We start from the raw sequence: 18657 nt of genomic DNA, 5'->3' as shown, positions 1-18657 counted from the left end.
ATAGTCAGGCAGACGAAAGCCACACATGGCGGGATGGGCAGGTTGTATATAGCGGTCAGCAGCGCCAGGTGATTTAATTAGCCGTAAAACCGCGTTCGCGGTCGAGACGAGAACCGCCTTCAATTTACCTGCCTGGAACACACGAACGTACCTAACTTATGCCGTGAACGACGAGGGAAAGAGAAGAGGGATCACTCTTTCGAGGTTTGGGAGTCTGCTAATTTTCACACGCAGGCGGTTCAAGGGGGCGCCCTGGTCGATTTCGTCGTTAACGTATACATCTCCAAATATCTAAGTCCGCGTATCTGAAAGGCGAAAAAGGGCTCAGCAGCCCCATTCTATACGCAATTCCGAACAAAAACACTCGGCAAAGAATTTTCATTTGACGCAGAAATAAATAAATTAGCATGAATTGTAAAAATTTACTTTTTTCGACTTCGTAGAAACGATGCCATTTCTTTATTTTCAGCGTTATTTGTGTAAAAACACGTTCAAGTCTTTTCATCAAAAATTGCGTATAGAACGAGCATGATAAACGCTTCTTTGTGTTTCAGATACGTGAACTTCTATATTTCGAGGTATATACGACAGCGTCGAAATCGACCAGCACACCCCCTTAAGACTGTCCGAATCTCGACGCAGCGAGCTTTCACAAATACGTGTACTTGATCCGCCCGAGCTTATGCTTTCCGAATGCTCTCCGAATGCGAGCGGCCTTGACGTGGGCGAATAATTCTCCGGTAAAGGAGGTAGGAGGAAGGAGGACGAAGAGGTAACCGAGAGCCGGCGAAAGTTCGTTGCTTTCCCCCGTATGGTTGCTCTTCGTACCTTCTATCCAGCAGCAACCTGCCCCCCGCGTTGCAGACTGTTCACCAACTTTCGGGACGAACTTTCCTCCAATTAAACTTGACTTCTACAAACGAGCTTTTTAACCAAATCACGAACTAACTTCACCCCCGAGCACCTAAGTAAGCCGCTGTACGCTGTACAAGAGTGACCTTGTCTGAACGATGGAAAAGCGTTCTTAGTAGCTGCAGAATTGTACAGACCTACGTATACCGAAATGGGAATAGGTACAAAGAACTGTTCGAAACTGCACGCGTCGGAAGCTTTTCTTCGATTTACAAACCCCTGCATCGTCGGAACCGTTGAAATCGGATTACAGGGAACTCGCAACACGACGAGGTTACATCGTAAAAATATTGTCTGCTTGCGGCAAGAATCGTCGTCTGAAAAAACGACTTGTTTACACGTGATCGCGAAGTATGTGCTTGCACACACGGATATAATACGTCGGCACGTGAAAAGAACCCTCGAGAAACAAGGCTCATAGATCTATGAAACTGATTAGACTTTCTAACCACATGGCGTGAAAGTATAATTATAAAATCTAACACCATCCCGATTTTATTTCCCTATAAACACACTCCGTGACACGAGCAGTTAATTTTTAAGTCTAAAGAAAGTAGCACGTCGCGTGTAAATCAAGCTCGGGATCGGCCGCAAGTTTCCTCCAAATTGCTAAAAATTCCTCGGTCATAAAGAAAAAAAAAAAAAAAAAACAACCCCGCTCACGTAAATTTTCCTGTACCGATACAGAAACGGTTTGAAATTTATTTTACACGCACTGTAACAGCATTCATAATTATGTAAGCAAGCAAACGATCAGGTACATGTACATGTTATATAAATACAGTTGCCACTAACGCTCGAGGAATGATCGGAAATTCCTTTTCCCCGCCATTTCTGTTATAGATAGATATTATAGGTGTATCGAAGAGTATAAGAGAACAGAGATAAGTATGCGAAAGAGACACATTGGTCGAATTCTCGCTCGGTGTTTAAATATATAACAGGGCGAGAGTACAGTTCCTGCTGTCGCTCAAACGTTTGAACACGCGGGAAGCGATTCGAGTGAGTTCCACGCGAGCTTTTAAGCGCCGCAAGCTCGTGACAGTTTATAGTTACTAAACCAGGGAAACTTTAATTGGATCCGTTAAGATGGGATTTTTTTCCTCTGAGCTCTGATTACACCTGTTGACAATAAAAACGTAAATACATGAAAATAAAATGGTAACGAAAAAAAAAAAAAATACAATCTTTCAGCTTTTCAAGCTCGCAAATCCTTCAATTAAGTTGACGAGTGAAACGCCTAGCGGTATTTCGTTTATTTCGATGCAGTAACCAAAACTCCAGTTATACAGCCAATTACAGGGCACGTCTTTTATAGAACTTCGACGACGGTATTAACATTGCCGCAATAATAGTAAAAACTTGATTTCTGACCAAGTTGAATTAGTTCGTTTATTCGATCGAGCTATACCAATTACTTTTGCACGAATCTAATTTTTATTTCCGTATATTAAGCTAGATTCTCGCTTTTTGCATCATTTTCTATTCTTCAAACTCACAACCACGCGGCAAAAGGGTGATCAAATTCACCATCATCGTTCACGTTGTGCTTTAATTTCGATATCAAATCAAACGTTTTTTATCTTCACGAATAAAATTGTATTTACGTAGGCGAGTCATGGAAGAAAAGTATTCCACTTCTTTAAACACTTACAATATATCAACTAATTTATTCACGCGATTGGCAACAAGTTCCCCTTCACTATTTCATTTCAATCATCTGGCAAGCGCCCATAAGGCAGAACTATGTTTATTGGTATAGCCGTCCGTTCTTTGAAGCCTGATTCACTCGGATGTAATCAAAAAAAGTGCGATTCATTCGGTAGTCAAACATCACACAACATATAACATTCGTTATCCGTAGCGACATATGGTTGGCTGATTGGTCGCCGTAAAAATTGAATAACGGTGTGCCGCAAAATTTTTCATGTAAGAATTTTCAAATTATTAACGTATAACGCATATCGACGGAAGGATGCAGTAGATAAACCATTACACATATCTAGGTTAGATACTACAAGTATCAAGACCGCCAGATGATGTTTACAATGAAAACAAAATGAGAAGAAAAATTGGTGAGAAAAAAGGAGAAAGAGAAAAAGAGAATCTGCTAGAGGACGAAAATACCGAAATACCGTTCGCGTGAAACCAAAGTATACAGTGTTTGAAATATAATTTTAACAGCTCTAGGCGACGACAGGGACGCGCTTGGTATTCACGGGTTGTATATAAACCGTGCAGCACCATTTAAACCGTAATTAAACTGTGTTTAAACTATTTTCAAACATCATTATGTGCTGTTTCATTTCAGCATCAACATCTCGCCGATGTTTTTACTTCAATCGGATCGAAATGCCCGTGTGGTGAATTATACACAATTCCTTTAGACGGTCTCCTTCTATTTCTTCTTCATTTCATCGAAAGCTCGCAAGTAAAATCCGCGCACGTGTAATAAAACGTTTATCGTGTATAAAGATATCTTAAATGATTGTAAAAACAAAGCGCAGACGATGCGTTTTAAATTTTATTTCAATTTCTCAACTCTTTTCGTACCTTGCATATTACGATTCGTAGAACTCGGTAGATTACGTTACTTTTATACATACGTACCGCAAACGCGTAGATGGCAGCAGTAACGGGATGCCGTGAATCAGTGAAAAGACCATATGTTGCGACCTCTTTCATCTTTGAAAGGCTAATTAACTTTTGTAATTATGTATAACACACTACGAGGATGCCGCACAGGGTGTAAATGAGCGTATAGAGTAGGCACTCGTCGAGTCCGTGTTATATTATACATATACTACATACGTAAACAACCCAACAAACGTGCAAATACGTATACACAGCGTACGAAACCGCATATTACATATTATACCTCGTGCTTCGGGCACTTGACACTTCTTTTCACGAAACTAAGTACACGTGTACACAAACGTATATGCACGTACGTTTCGAGGTGTAAGCGCACGCGCGTAGATGCATAAATCCATGAATTTTACACGCGTGTCGAGTGTGCCCTCTTTAAAGTCGAGCTTTCACGCTGATCCTGCAACAGCACGGACGGCGGCAGCATATGGATTATACAGTGCATCCCGTGCAGCTCGCCGAAACGCGGCGTTCCTAGCGTTCCGTACAAAATTACGATCACTCGCGACGTCACGGTTAAACGAGCCTGTTAACTAATAATTAATAAAGCCCGTGAGTAATTTACACCGAATCCTCGACATACCTACAACACAACACGACGATACGCCACGTCCCCGTTACTGTAATCGCTAAATTTGTTTTAGTCAGCGTCAAAACGAGCCGGTGAAAATTTTTGTTTATTTGTTTTTCTTTCTCCTTGTTTCCGCCGCTTTTCAGTCTCTTTGCTTTATTTTCCGGTATAACTTTGAACTGCGGATTCCTTGACATTGTTTCATGCTTCGTAAGTAAATCGTATCGTCTGATGAATTGTGCATTTATGTCGTACATTTATAAAACGTCGGTAAATGGACATAGAAATTATCTAATTCCGGCAAAATAATATATAACCGAGAGTAGGTTGTTACTACCGATAATCAATTACTGATCGAAGCGAATCACGAAGAGAATCATACCGAAGATTATTCTCTCGGTGGAAAATTTCTTACGTAGGTACGCAAAGACGGCATTAACACGTGCGTATTATATTTGGCTAAACGTAAACCGGCCGTTTCGCAGCGTACGATATTCAATGTGAAATCACAAAGGATCACTTGGATCTTAGAACTGCGAGCCTCGCTTTTGCGCAACCCTCTACAGCTTATCACGATTGAGGCGCAAAAAAACATTCATGCGTGCAACTTGTGCGTGGTGGATGGATGGATGGATGGATGGATGGATGGATGGATAGATGGATGGTTGGGTGGGTGGGTGTATCAAGCATTCATATTATACGTGCGTCGCACCAACGCACGCGGAAAAAGAAAGCATAGGAGACAGCGACAGAATTCTAAGAGGAAGGAGAAGAAAGAAAAAATGTAAAAAAAAAATGTGTACGCGTATATAAGGCATGTTTCTGCGGGAGAGATTTCCTTGACGCTTTGCATCGACGACGAAAGGGACAACAATACAATTCCTGTAAGGTTCGATTTTTTCACGCATGTATACATGTGTATATATATATATATATATATATATATATATGTCTAAAATACCCGCGCATTTTATCACCAATGTCAAGGGTAAATATAGATGTCCGCAATGATCGCGTTCAACGTATACATATTCTGTTTTAAATTTACACCAAAGGTAAATAAAGAACGGAGCACTTGGTATTAATAGATCGCGGTAGATTAAATAACGCACCTCGCTTTAATATATACGTCACGTTGTTAGCGCAAAATAACGTTGACGAACACATACCGATCGTCAGGAAATAATATACAAGCTGTGGCAAAAATAAAACTGCGCATTCGGAAATAGAGACATAATTCACCTTGTGTCTCAAAATAATTATAGGTAAACACTTATAATTCATTATAATTACATCCAATTTTATTAACAAGTTGATGACCGATATAATTTTTAAAAAAATATGTCGCATGCATTATAGCATATCCGTCAGACGATTGGATGAATGCCCATTTTTTCTCTTTCCGAATGTCCCAATTTCTTAATTTCATCTAATCGTGGACCATCCGTTCGTTTCTACAAATATTTGGGACCGTGTGAGATTATACAACGCAGCTGCTCTGACTGCGTAAACTGCGTCGCTGATTGCGCGAATGAAGCCCGGTTTCGCTCGATAATGATGCGTCGGTTTGAAAAAACTGATAAAATAAATGGCCACCATTACCACTGTGACTTGAAAGACCACAACAGGACGGGCGGTAACTGAGTGATATCTCCTACCCATTTGCGTTTTGTCATTTGTTATTTTTGCTACTTCTGCACTACGTATGATAAGAAGTCAGAAGTTAAATGGTGTTACAACATATTACTTAAAATTACGTGACAGCTCAAAGTCCGGCTCGAATTAAAATTACGCTGCGTGAAAACTCCTTTCCTTAATTTATCATTCTGAAAACTTATTCTGAACGTATGATTGATAGAGTATAACAGATCAATGACAGCTGTTTCGTTTAAAAATAATCAAACCAAGTCCAAATATCAATGTTTGTTCGAAGAAGAGTTTCTTTCGCTTCATTCAGTCTTTTTGTTTCAAAAGATTCATACAACCAGACGAATGAAAAGATTAAAAAGGTGTCGTATCCGTGCAGTTAGTGAAATATCGAATTGAAATCAGCTTTTAATTATGTTAAGACGCATGCAAATAAAGCAGCAGAACATCAACCTATATTAATTACACCTATTATACAACCACGTCGAACCACGATATCTGGTAAAAATAAGAACTCAAACTTGAGTTAAAAAAAAAGAAATAAAAAAAGAGCGAGTTTAAAAAAGGAAAGGATGTCATCGACCCTCACCTGTTACACTCTCGACACGTGGACGGCATCAAAGTCCTCGTCTCATCAAGAGCCGTAACGTAGGTCGCCCCCCTTAACGACGAGGAAGGTGAAAATAGATTGAAATTGAATTTTCAAGGACTTGAGTATGGGGAGCATTTTTTTTTTATTATTCCCCTCTTTCACCTAGTATGCGTTGACTTTCCCCCGAGGCACACGTATACACAAACACACACACACACACACACTATCATCCGCCAGTAAATATTTGTCGAAACGATGACACTTGGAACACGCAGAAAAACGGTTTGTTATGCCGATTGATTTTTCGTGTATAAAAGTGCAATTCAGCCGAACCGGAACCCGACTTTCGAAGGACCCCCCTTGAAAACCCTCCCCCCCCCCCAAAAAAAACGTGAAAAAAAGAAACCCGTCCGCGGAAAAAAAAATACAAGAGCGAAAACGAGGAAACCCTTCCCGGTTTTCCCGCCCCAACGTAACGCAACGCACTGCTGCCGCTACTGCTGCTGAAGTGCACCCGTAATTTTTTCGAAAAATAAACATCGGAGGGATTCGACTTCTCGATCCCTGCGGGACGAAACGGGTGCCAAATGGCAAAAAGAAAACTTGGAATGAAAATAAAAAAAATTACGGCCACACGTCCGCTAATTGCCGATGAATTTCACTGCCTTGTTTGCCAACTTCACACTTGTCGATTCGAGATATCTCAATCGTTAATGCGAACGGAATATCGTACCGATCACTTCGCTCCCTCTTTGATCCCTTTCTCACTCTCTTTATTAAGGTTCAGCAACTCTCTCTCTCTCTCTCTCTCTGTCTCTGTTTCTGCATATTTATTCAAGACAGTGAAGATGTTAATAACGTGCAATACGTGTATATATATATATATATATATATTATACGAAGATGAAGGATGATATTGCCTGATTTCCGTACATGAACTGTGTATTATCTACCGCGTAATTCGAATAACCGAAATACTAGGTCAATCTATACGTATTACAGGCACGCATATTGAATCGAACCGCATACCTGCTTAAGTGATATTTATCTGCTCGTAGCTATTCCCGCCGCAATTACCAAGAAAGTTCATAGACAAATTTAATTACGTGCGCGCGCACACGCGCATACACACAAGGTGTAATATCCAATAATCACAGTAATTATCATACGGTTATCGACACCTACGTATATAATATTATTATTATTATTGGCTTGTGCTGACGTACAGAGCCAATCGCTACCGCTGCAGTTGTTACGTTATCTCGTTAACATTTTCATGAAATTGGATAGATCAGAATTTGATCGGAAAATAACGCGATTGGATTTGAAGAGACGGTAAAATGGTCTCACGGATTTAAACTGTTCGATAAAGTGATTAAAAAAATTTCCTATCAAACTTACGCTTTTCACAAATACACTCCGACACACTGTAACAACTTGAAGTGAAAAGAGAACCGTCGTCTATTCCGGTAGCACGTCGAAACACTTGTAAACCAAAGTGCGAAGCCAGCGTGAAAACTAACGTTTAGAATCGACAAAAAGTGGTGGTACGGAAAAAAAGAAAAAAAAGAAAAACCAACAACTTGTAATCAAACAACTCCGCGTCAAGTAGCGTGTCCTCCCTACGGAGGCTCGGCTTCAAACTGCAGAGCTTAAAGCTTACACAGCTCTTAGCTTAGTTTAGATTAGGCTAACGATACCCGAGCGAGCGAAGGCGCACGTGGTTCTACGACAAGAGTGCCGGTTATACTGACCGAACTCTGATGCGCCTCTCGGGCGACTCGCGCGAGTAGAAGCGAGTAGCGCTAGTAGATACGGGCCGAACCCTGGAGCAGTTGTGTGTTAGTTTGTCCTAACAATAACCTGCACACTATCGCGTGGTCCTGCGTCATGCAGGCATGCAGGGACGGGCTTCCTTCCTTTTAACCGCTTCCTCGATCCTTTTCCCCAAGATCGTCCCTTCGATTCTGATCGGCTCCGTAAGCCTCGCGCTTTTCTGCTTAGCTTCACCTGCAACAGACTCGAGGCTATACCGAGGCTCTCGAAGTCCTGCGGTGGACGCGATTATTGCTGCACGTTACGTGATCGCGAATGTCACGGTCGAATGAAGCTTTTCTGACGGTTTGAAAAAATTCAAAATAATACGCAGAAGAGGATCAAAGGAGAATTTAATGGAAAAATAAAAAAAAAAAAAATAGACAAATACGCCTCACCACCGACAGCGATAATAAAACTATATAAACCGCGGCTTTACTACTGGATATATTTCTTTCAACATGCATCGGTTTGGGATTACATTTTATAGACGTATTATAGTCTGTGCAGGCCCGGAGTTTAGCGAGCTAAAAGCGACTTTCAGCTTTATGCACGAATTGCGTTTGATATCTACCTATGTACGTATAACGTATATTTGGCAGCTTGGCATTACGGATGTGTATCGGATATTCATTGATATCGGATTTCGTACACCTTATAGCATGTGATATACGCTTGTACCGCAGCGTCGTACCCGGAGAGAAATTGCGGTGAGGGATAAGTCTGCGGTGAAAATACCGGTAAAATGTCCATTCAAAAGTCTAAGAACAGACCTATATGGGTCCGAAATTTTGATGGAACTCACTTTGCCCTCTCATTGTTTACGGTGAGAGTTTAGGGACGATTTTTGCTTCTCGTTACCCTCTCGCAAACGTTTCAAAAGTTACAAAACGGACGATAAACTTCGAAGCCTTCCAACGTCGATCCGCCGAGACTGATTGCTTTTTAATTGCTTCTGACGTTTCTTCGCCTCTCGTCTCTACCTCCGCATCATGTCTACAAACACCGCGAAAAATGTTGCACAATTTGCAGATGGTTAGTCAAGGTTACGTAATACCCATGAAAAAATTGATGACTCGGACGATCGGGGAACGTCGTATTTTCAAAACTCGCCCACTTTTATGTAAACATAATGTGTATTAACAAAGAAATATTTCTTTCCGGTCAATAAATTATCTGACAGGGACTGTGTTTTTAACTTCCCGCTTTTCGAAAATGAAAAGTTGACCTCCAATCATTTTCAGATGGACGTTTGTGTATGTATATTTTTTCGTATCAATTGACGCGACTTTTCTCAACTTAGAACTGATTGGATTTTGGCTTTGATCGGTTCAGTACTTGTTGAATTATTTAAACAACAAAATTCCAAAATATCAAATAAATATGATGATATCTTGAGAATTGATGGATGGGTTCGAAGAAACTTGGTACTGTAAGATTTTTTGGGTCACTTGTCACGATTTTAAAACCAGATTTTCAAAATGTAAATCCGGTGCATTTGATAGGCAAAAAAAAAAAACTAAAGGCATTAGGATTTTCATAATAATTAGTATTCGAAGGTTTGTTAGGTAGCTAATCACAAATCTGAGGTCAGGTTTACAAAATCCAAAATAGCGAATTTAATATGGTGGAAAGAAAATATAACAAATATTCAGATTTTGGTAAAAATTAGTAGGCGAAGACTTTTTGCGTTACGGATAACAAATCCAAGATAATACTTCCAAAATTTGCAATGGCGAATCCATTACAGTGGCTCAAAATTAAAAAAATGGTCTCATTTTCATATAAAATGGTATCCGAGAGCTTCTAAATCGTTAATCACGAATCTGAATTCGCAGTTAAAAATTGGAATTGGATATTAGTGTTTTATTTTTTCTGTGAAATTAGAATCTGCAGTGAGCAAACGAGAAGTTCGAGGGCTGGCTCACAGCCAGGCTAATGCCGCTTGTTCTTCTTCTCTTCTTTCTTTTTCTTATTCTCATATTCTTATTCTTTCGCTTCAACGTACCACTCGAATTCGCCTCGATCACCCGTTGCGTGAGTTGATCGGGCGTGTGGCATCAATTGGACATTCGAACGCGCTCGACGGAGATATTCGGGGGCGTGAAACATCAAAGGCGACAAGCGACTCTTGAAAGTGGTTGCACCGATTACAGTCAAGGGCTGAGGTGACCCCTCGATCATCCTCAGATTCGTGCGGCGGTCGCGAGAGACAAACAAATCCGATCGTAAATTTGCCACGCCTGAACGTTACCGTTTCAAAAAGACGCCAACCCGCCTCGTATGCTTGTTAAACACGCGTTGCAAAAGTTACGACCTACTCGGTGCGGCGAATCTTATATGCCAAATTGCAAAATGTGAATACAAATCAGACTCCTCGATTACCTCGGGATTCAAGACGCAGACTGATTTTCACGACGACGCTTCGATCGGATAATTTGGCAAGCATTTGTCAAACTTTATTCGCTCCTTCGTTTTTCGATAAATTTTTCTCTAACCAATTCTCGAGAAAAAAAATGTTTCTAAATACCGGAAAACTTCCGAACTGTTTGATTATTCTGCTTCTCCCTCTTTCTCTCGCCGCGTGCCAATTAATCTTCAATGAGCGCACTTTGATTCAATTGCAAACTCGAAGCTAACGCGGTTTTTATAAATCCTTTGCCGTCGTACGAGCGAACAAACGGCAATGCAGCTAGACAATATTCATTTAACAAGCTGGATAATATGGGCATGATATTTATTAAATTCCACATCTACATAATATGATTGTACTCAGAGAATAAAGTTTTACTATTGAATTCCTCCGAGCGAAATCTAATTTGCGTAAATTAATCCTATTATTCATATACATACCCAGCTCATAATTTTCATCGAAAGGCAGCCACCGCGCAGATAATACTCTGCAGCGTATATATCTGCAGCTTCGTACTGCATTTCGCTATACCGCTGCAGTTATACCTGTATAACTGATGTACAATTATTCCGTACCAGTATATATTTCGCATGAAACCAGAGTCGGCGATGCAGCGGCTAAAAATTTTTTAAATTCGAACGTCCGGTGAATAATTGAGGAAAAGCTTCGTGATACGAAGGCCAGTTTTGGACTCGGTCAACACTACTAAGTTGTAGTCAGCCGGACCCGCGTATATTCCTTTCTGTATTGTCACGTGATCCGGTTCACACCCTCCGCCTGCATAGCGCAAAAAGAAGGCGATAAGAAAATGGAGCAAGGGGCGGGGGGGCAAGGAAATTGGAAATAAGAGGAAAAAGAACAGGAAATCGCGACGCACGATACTTCACACAGCTCTCGTACGTGTGTCTTGCGGTCTTATCGTCGCTTCGTGCGAAGGGGATATACGTCACTTTAAGATGTTATATCTATACACGAAGAAGCAGAGCGTAAATTTTTGTCCAATGTATAAAGCGCGAAAAGCAAGCGGGCTTCTGCACACACGCACACGCGCGTCGTGTTCTCGCTTCCGCCAAGTGCTTTGTTTTCGAGAAAATTTTATAACCGATCGAAAGCCTTTATCACTGTCGTAGAATAATTTATCCGTATGATAAATGTGACATATACGTACATGTATATACTTGCGGATTTTTGCTACATCGATAATTTAACACAGGAAATATCGAGTCCGATTCGCAAATATACCCATGATATCTTTTTAATCATATACCACCACGTTACGTGTAGCTGTAAGAAAGATGCGGATGAAATTGTGAGGCTACTTGAGAGTCGTCTTCCTTAAAAAAGCTTGGCTGCATTTTGTTTCGCGAAAAGGAACGCGTGAGGAGAACTTTCGCAAGACGATATATTCGTGGTAATTATCAGCTTGTATTGATATAATATTTCCACGTCAAGTAAGTGGTGCGGGAGTAGCCAAGGTGGGCGATATCGATTCCCCAAAAATACCCACGTGGCTTGAGAGGAAATTTGTCGTTAAAGTTTTCAACTTTTGACCCAGTTACCGTTCCCAGAGGCTCGCTGCAACGCCCTTAATGATCCCGCTGCCAGTGAACTCTTTTTTCCTTACTTAAACCTCTTCAACCCGTGTACTCTCCGTATTCCATCTTGGTTTTAGAAGAAATTCTCGGTAAATGTCGTCAGCTCCGGTCACGCTCCGTAAGTTTGTTTTTCGTATTACTTTTCCCCTCGCCATGAATCTTCTTCCGGAAACTATTAAAAATTGTCGAAATAAACGAAATCGCAGGATGTCCCGACTGCTCTGGCGACACCTCGGCCTCGCCTAGCTCAATTTCTAAATCCAGATACTCCAAAAATAGCCCATACCCCACGTAGGCACGACAATTGGGTACCTAACGTTTTGTCTGATAAGCAAACCTGCGGGACGTCTCACATTCTATATTCACCTGGATGAAATACATGATGAAATTATAAAAACTAACAATCCTAAAAACCACTTTAAATGAAAAAATAAAACCTCCCTTTCGGCGCGAGTATAAGTATCGATCGTACGTACGCGACGTATGCATAACGCGTGTCGCGTCGATGACGTTCTTTGATCATTTAGCGGGTTTCGATCGTGGCTGCAGGACGAGGACGCCGAATCCCTCGTACTTAATTAAGGAGCTTCTTTTAATCAAAGTAGAGAAACGGGAGCAGCGGCGCAGAGATTAGTCAAGGTAGAGGAGGGGGAGAGACGGGGAGGAAGTTGTAACGAGACTATAATCAAAGTAAAAAAGTGGGTTAGCTTTGTAGATGGACGGCAGGTAACGCGACACCTCCGGATAGTCGAAAAACCGGAAGGTAATAAGGCTACCGGCACCCCCGCAGGTAAGTGTAAATCACAAAGACGGATGCATGCGCCGTGAAAAAAGGGGGATGGGACGAGGACAATGCGCAGGGGACGCGTGTGCGTGCGGATATTAAGACGTACGAAGACCATCCGGTAATGAGATATCTCGATCCAGTAACGCTATCCTCTCCGGGTGTGGTCTTACAAGTGTGGCAGCACTGCACCGCTGGGATACTCCTGGGATTAATTCGCCTCGGATGTGAAAGGGAGAAAAAGGAGAAAGGGGGGACGGGAAGAACCACGAGGAGATTAGAGTATCGGATCGTCTAGCTCACGTATCGTTAACACAAGGTCTACAAGCTGTATTGCGCGATATACAGGGAGGTCTCCAAACGCGTATCTTTGCACATTTTCAAGATCGATCTTCAACTGAAAATGCCAGGAACAATGTTAATCGCAAAGAATAGCGAGTTGGACTGACTCGGTCGGTTATCGGTGCAATTTTCATACTTCAATTATTTGCTCTGTAATTTCAAAACACGTTGAAAAATAGGAAAAACTAGCTTTTTCGAATTTTTCAAGTACCAAGTGCAAGTATACAATACCTGGTCATTTTAAGGAAATGTGCGCATGGGTAATTTGGCATTTATCATGTATGTTATGGAATTTCCGTGTACTTAACATTACCACAAATAATCCAATGTAGACTCTTATACTCCGGACAGAGAAAAAAAAGGAGGTCAGGACAAAATGGATTAAAGAATGAAACATCAAGGGTCGGAAGACGAAGTCGAAGACGTGAAAAGGATTTTTATTTTCCTCAAGTTATAATGTTCTATTTTAATCGCGATTTGCCGCCTCAACGAGTACAGTGATAAAAAAAAAAGTACCGCAAAACAATAAGAAGAAAAAAAGAAACAACGAACGAATGACGGGGGAAAAAATTTACCCTAAAGCGATGAGGGTCGCAATTTCTTGCGAATGCTAATTAAGGGCACATTCTCAAGTTTTCGTTGTTAATAATACGCGCTGTTGGATCGGTTTGTTCAGGACCTGCAGCCGTACACCACGTCTCGCTGTGAGTATAATTTCGCGAAAACTTTTCTCGCAACAAAGTCTGTAGAACGTCCGACATAGGTTTCAAATACGGTAAATTATGACGCACGGTATGCCTGCGCGTAGAATAATTAATTTCTAACGATTTATTGATTTTTCAATGTTTTCCGTATCCTTGCTCAGTCGGGTATTGCTCTTCACGTTTCCGCGAGAAATCCCAAAGCCACAGGAGCAACGATAAGCAAAACTCTGCGCGGCCTGTACGGTAGAAGCTGAACGTAAACGCGGCACGTTCAACCGCCTACAATCGGAATGATCAAGTCTCCGTTCGGCACGAAGTAGTAGTAAATTTGATACGTGACAAGTGATCATAGCCGCGCCTTGTACAGTGGGCAACGTATAATACCGGGTTGCGTATGTGCGTCGGGGGGGGATGTGGGGTGGAACATCCTATCATTATCCAATGATCTACATCTGTACGCCGCGGCTCGAGATCCGCGACCCATGAACGACTCGCTCGATTGCTTATGGGAAGCTCCAGCTATCCACCGGCTCCTATCTGGCAACATCGGCTCTACGAGGTGAACCCGAAAACCGAAATATCGCCGCTCCGCGTGATTTCGATATTGATAAAACAAAAGAACAAAAAAAAAATAAAAAACTTTACGAGAAATTCCCGAGTTGGTGGGTCGAAATGACCCGATGGCAAGTTGGATTCGATAGGCCACCACGTAAGAGAATTTTATAAACGGTACCACCAAGTTTCCCAATTTTCTATCACGTCAAACATCCACGTTATACATACAGGTGTAATGGTGGAGTAGAAAAACGACGGGCGTATATATGCAGCAAATGATTTGACGGTTTCGATGATCAAACGATGCACCCGTCAGCTCTGCAGCCCGAAACAAGTTCGAATAAGGAAAGTTAACCGGAACTTGATGCTCGTCGCAATGCCGTATCGAGTATGTATATATATATATATGTAAAAGTCGGAGGCTTCAACGGACTGCGAGCGACGTTCGAGTCGTGTTTCTCGGATGTTTCTGCAAGTGCAAAAGATAGGGATGAAAAGAGCTCTTTTTAGGGTTAGCGAGTGAAAACGAGCTGTGTATAAGACGAGGAGCTTTTTGGAACGAAGGATGCGGGAAACTGGAGGACGGGTATAACCTCGTATACGTACGGCACTTAGCCTTGCTTGCTTAAATGCCGGGCGATTTTCTCCTCTCGCGCTCGACATATCTAGCGAAAATTCGCATTTACTCCGTCTAATTTGGCCGCGAGACGAACGAGCTTCTCCGCGTCTCTGCCTGAGCTCCTCGGAAGAACTGCGGAGCCGCGAGAGAGGCGGAAGAGGACGAGAAAGTGAGAGTGAGAGTGAGAGAGCGGGAGGGGAGGGGGAGAGAAAGCATTGTCACCATTTACACACACGTGTACGTAGAGATATAGACCAGCCAGCATCCTCGACGCCTCTCTGCGCCCTTATGCCCGCACGTCTTCGCCGACTGCAGCCTATTCGTGATTGTTTTAGCCATACGAAAATAAACGAAGCCGTCTAAATCGAGGATGTGCGGCCCCGCTGCGTTTCCAAATTCCGCTCAGGAGACACCGAGGGCTTCGTTAAATCCGGGCGACCGACCGACCGGCCGGTGGATGGATGGTTGGATCGTGAGAATGCATGCCCGAAGGTATTCGACCACGAGCTCGTTATTTCACCCTTTTCTTATCGACGACTGCCGCGGCGTCCTCCTTGCTTTAATTACAGGAAAGATCGATACTTCATCCCAAATTGTCCCGACTGATTGTCCGCTTTTTTATAAGCCGAGAAGTGATTCTCGCATTGCACGGATTACCGGAAAAAGCACGGGAAGTCCACAAGACCGTAACTGTAACCGAAACTCTGCGTCGCCTAACTTGACCGTGATTATTTTTTCAAAGGGGCGATAAAGATATTAAATTACCAAATTTCCACGTCAAGGAGAACAAAGTACGTATTTTGTTGAAAGTAAACTTTACAAATAGGATATAATATTAGTGTGAAAGTGATTCGTAATTGATAACTTGAGCGATTTTAATTTCACTTTGACAACGCAGACGCCATTGTTTAACACATTTTATCAAAACAAGTTAACCACCAAGTTGGATATTATATGAATTAAACACCTATTTTTTTCCCCGTTCAACATTTTTTTTCGATTTCTAAAGCTTCGAACATTACAGAATTCCGCAACACATTGTGAATAATATTATACAATTTTTTCTCTCTAATAACGATATGCATTAGCCTAGCAAATCTCAAAGAAACTGACGTCAGAAACGACGTAAGCTTGCAGTTAATTATCGTTACACTTTAATGATAAGGATATCCGCGGAAACGATCCTCCGTAAATTATTTACAACGCGATTCAGTTACACCCTCGAACTTTTAATTACAAACACGGTATCAGGCGAAGTGATACCATAAACAAGGGAAAATCTTTGAGAAAATCTATAATCTTGTTCTTCGTCTCGCCCGTTAGGAAAACCGATCAATGAAGCGTCTCGGCGTTACAGCGAACAAAGACAGTTTTCTGCATCCACAAAGAGCGAAGCTATTCGTTCCGAAAATTTGAAAAACTGTGTGAAGATACAACGCGATATTTTCATCCACCGCAAAAAGGGTTCATATATAATGCATCTTATACGTTCAGACTGATAAAACGACGACGGAGAAATGCCCCTCTGAGGTCTAATTTTAGCAAAGAACCTCATTACGTGTATACCTGCCGGAAATAAAATGAAAGAAAAATTATTCAAAAACTGGGCTGTTCCCAGAGACCCCGTTAAAGGGGGAACATAGTAATAATCGTAATGAGAATAATAATAATGATAATAATAACGAGTGTACGCACAGAGCTGAAAATTTGTAACGAAATAGGTCATGCCGGAATAAAAATTTGTCAAATATTAAAAAAAAACAAATACAACTGCAAAAGTCCTTCTAACGATTCGTTTTCACAGAAAAACCAATTAACCGATACAAGCCGATTTGCTTTAGCTGGAAATATTCCATGCCATCGGGGTTTTGGGTAATTTTGGATAATTTTGGGTAATTTGCTAATTTCAATACATAACAAGTAACAAAATATAACAAAAGCTGTGTGTGTGTGTAGAGAGAGCCGGGACTTTGACAAGGGATCGGCTGTACTCGGTTCCGCGGTAGACCGACGACCTTGTCCAGCATATCGCACGATGTCACGCTTCCTACGCCCGCGTGGCTGTATCTCGTCTGGGAATTCCATTGATTGAGAATTTATTTACACCGCTGGAACAGCAGCGGCAGCGAGCTTGCAAAATCCGCGTCTGCAGGGGACGTTCGTCCCGCGAGGTCGGAGTGCGAACTTGATAATAAATTCCGGGGACCACCGATCGGCGTTTACCGTACGAGACAACCGACTCTTGGGGACTATTTTATCTTCAATTATCTCACATACGCGTGTTGGAATGTGGGTTTCGACCGTACTCTAACTTCGGTTGAGCGTATTATATCGGCTGGGTGAAACAGTTTCGATAAGGCGAAGTGAAAAAAAAACACACACACACAGACACAAGAAAACTGTATACATGAAGAAATTGGCAATTTTGGTTTTATCGATTGCGAAGCACCTTGTTATTAATTAACACTTACAGTCACGTAATTCAGTTTGTTTTTTTTTAACATCGAAATGCCATTATACGTTTCCTATTCATTTTTCGACGCTACATGCGAATCTAATGTCAATAATTTAATAAAAGAAATTGTTCTTCAATGAGATTTGTATGAATTTTTATTTTGAGACAGTACGATTTTAACTCGAGAATAGGTGTGACCCCCAATACTATCTACATACACCCCTAAGGAGGATCAAAACTACCCCTGTCCATTGAAATTTGAAAATCTAATGCCCATTCTGAGATCTCTGTTTGTCAACCGATGAATTCCGAGCGTTTTTAGTGTACATTTATTATCAAAATCTCCACTAACGAACTAAGTTCACGAAAGTACGTTATTTTTTTTTTTGCACATGTTTATTTATAAACATTATTAACAATTGTGGGTTCACAAAAAAAAACTGAGTCATTCTAAAGTTTGTATATTTTTTGTCTGAAAATGCAAAAGTCAGAATTTTGCATGAAATATAAAAAAAGGACAGAAACAAGGATACCACCAAAGTGGCTTCTGTGACTAAAAGGGTTGAAGCTTGACCACCGGTTGGCCCCTGATCTATATCATATATTTTTGAATTACAACAATGAAATAAACATGCACTCAAGGGCTTGTTAGACAATTTTCAACTCAATATCTCATTTGGGTTATTGCCCACACGGAGAGTCGTTTCGTATCAATATCTGATTTATTGCTTATCCATGATTGCGATAAAATATACGAATTTAGGGATAATTGAGGTGCTCTAAAAGTCATTCCTACAGTGATAGAAGATATTACTAAACTATTTTATAAAGTAGTACCAATATGCGTGCCTGCACGTGAATTTATACGCCAGAATTTCCATTAGATTGAACATTTTTCATCATTTTCAAATACTCACAATTTGTCTTTTTTTTTACCAAATATCCGGCAAACCTATTCAAATGTAAACATTGACAGCTACAACTTTTATTAAAAAAACTGACAT

The 18657-nt window shown here is 41.2% G+C and overlaps 1 protein-coding gene across 15 annotated transcripts in view; it reads right to left on the bottom strand.

Annotated features, from left to right (window-relative positions):
• The window catches only part of LOC107221613, a 200643-nt gene that overhangs the window by 150753 nt on the left and 31233 nt on the right, over positions 1-18657 (bottom strand). For 12 of the 15 annotated variants that reach the window (XM_046743621.1, XM_046743622.1, XM_046743619.1 and 9 more), the window contains exon 1: positions 7773-8105. The exons of 2 other annotated variants lie outside the window; for them this stretch is intronic. The gene's annotated coding sequence lies outside the window, so the exon portion shown is untranslated. Of the gene's footprint in view, positions 1-6368; positions 6459-7772; positions 8106-18657 lie in introns of those variants that run through there. One more of the 15 variants, XM_046743627.1, reaches the window with a different exon arrangement.

This window comes from Neodiprion lecontei, chromosome 6 (assembly GCF_021901455.1).
Source record: "Neodiprion lecontei isolate iyNeoLeco1 chromosome 6, iyNeoLeco1.1, whole genome shotgun sequence".
NCBI lineage: Eukaryota > Metazoa > Arthropoda > Insecta > Hymenoptera > Diprionidae > Neodiprion > Neodiprion lecontei.
The sequence above is the reverse complement of the archived record's forward strand: the minus strand, read 5'-3'. Positions and strand labels throughout refer to the sequence as shown.